The following is a 1,978-nucleotide window of genomic DNA, read 5'->3' as shown; positions in this document are numbered from 1 at the left end:
AAGAAATTTTGAATGAAGAACACCAAGAAACACAGCGAAATGTGTCTCCTTCTGAACAAAAGGAAGACGAAATAGGATACCAATGCCGACATCTGACATTAAAGATCTTTTGAAAAAGTGGGAGGATGTCAGAGCAATGGTCTTAGAATGGCACCCAAACCAAGCTGATGTCAGTAGGGTTGGGGATCTTTACAACGACAATGCTATTAATTACTTCCGGAAAATCCTGAAAAAGAGAGAAAAGCAATCGACATTGGACATGTTCTTCAACGCCCCATAAGCAAAAAATGAAAAGGACTGATTAATATGCAAGTCTATATGTATGTATTATTTTTTTAAAAACTTACTATGAAATTATAAATTTTTTGAAATTTAATTTTTAGGGCCTCCAGAACGAATTAATCGATTTCACATAGAAGTCTATGGTGAATCATTGATCGGTTAACGAACAATTCGGATAGCGAACATAGTCTTGGAACGGATTATGTTCGTTAACCGATCACCCACTGTATATACAATCAACTGAATGCCTTTGATCCCCTCTATTCTCAGTGTTATTGTTCTTCAGAGGGAAGAAATAATTCTCAGAAAGAATCTTCTCTTTCCTCTCTATTTCAAGGAATCTAAACTTATGATTACAAATTAAATAATTCTTTTTAGCAGTTCTTTCTTTGCACTTTCTTTTTAATTAAAAAAAAAGATAAGAAAGAATAGACCTAGGGGTAACACCCCGACGTAGTAACGGCCCTGATGGTGATACTTAAAAACGCAAGCGCAATTATTCTTATTCACAAGTTTTACAATTTTGTCCTCTGCAAATGTATAAAGACTTCAGCAGAAAGCGGAACAGTTGGTATCCTTATGTACAAAAATTCTGAACTATAATTTTCTTTAAATTCTTTCAAGTGAATACGAAAGTGCCCCAACTTTTCTTATTCGTAGGGTGTGGTGGGAAGAAGGCTATAATATAACATGCATCTTTTGTCTCAAGTGTTATTTTCAAAGTATCCAATTGTTTACGCACGTTGTAATTGTTTATGTACGTTATAAATTTGTACATTTAGAATTTTTTTTATTTTTTTTTTTAATAAACTAAAAAGCATTATAAAAAACATCTACATTTTTCGAACAAAAAAAATAGTGTTTAATTTAAAATATCCACATCCGAATTAGGTAAGATCAAGTTTTTATATAGACATCATATTTATTTATATAAGAATAACATTTAAAAGAAAACAAATATATACCAGTATTTAAACCAAACATTATATTATAGAAAATTTCTATTCTCTAAATCTGTCACTATAACTCCTATTTTCATCATAACTAGCACTCAGCCATCCTGCATTTTCATACCCTCCAACTGCTACGGAAATTCCGTTGTTTCAGAAATCTTCTTTTCAGACGGTAGTAAAATTAAAGTCTTAATATTTAAAAAAAATTTATTTTAGCGTAACTTGTCCACTATTACTTATAAAAGTGCAGGCCATATGGCTAAATTCTTAAGTTCTGATAGAAGTTTTATGAGAGATCCATTTGCTGTAAAAATTTCTACTTTGGTTCGCTACCACTAGAAAGAATTATTTTCAAAATCCTCATAAGTTGGAGGGTATGCATTTTAATTGTAGTTTAGATGGTTGAGTTTGAGTGTGAAGAGTAATGTATAGTTAAAATTTCTTCCTGGCTGGTAGCAGATAATAGCTGTTTCTGTTCAAAAGTTAAATATCCGCCCACTATATATATTGGTACACCTGAAAATTTGTTATGTCACAAGAGCTCTTTTCCGGCACTCGACTTCGTCGACGACGGGATATATAGAGCTTGCATGGCTTTTTGTCTTAAGTAATATTTTCACACATCCATATTAGGTAAGATACAATACTTGTATTAACCCTTTCGCGCCGACTGTCACAAATACGTGACAGCATAAAACCGTATCAATCAGGGTCTAAAGATAAAACTGGTAATCAAAGTATTT

The sequence above is a fragment of the Parasteatoda tepidariorum genome, chromosome 9, assembly GCF_043381705.1.
Source record: "Parasteatoda tepidariorum isolate YZ-2023 chromosome 9, CAS_Ptep_4.0, whole genome shotgun sequence".
Taxonomy (NCBI): domain Eukaryota; kingdom Metazoa; phylum Arthropoda; class Arachnida; order Araneae; family Theridiidae; genus Parasteatoda; species Parasteatoda tepidariorum.
Note: the sequence above shows the minus strand (reverse complement) of the source record.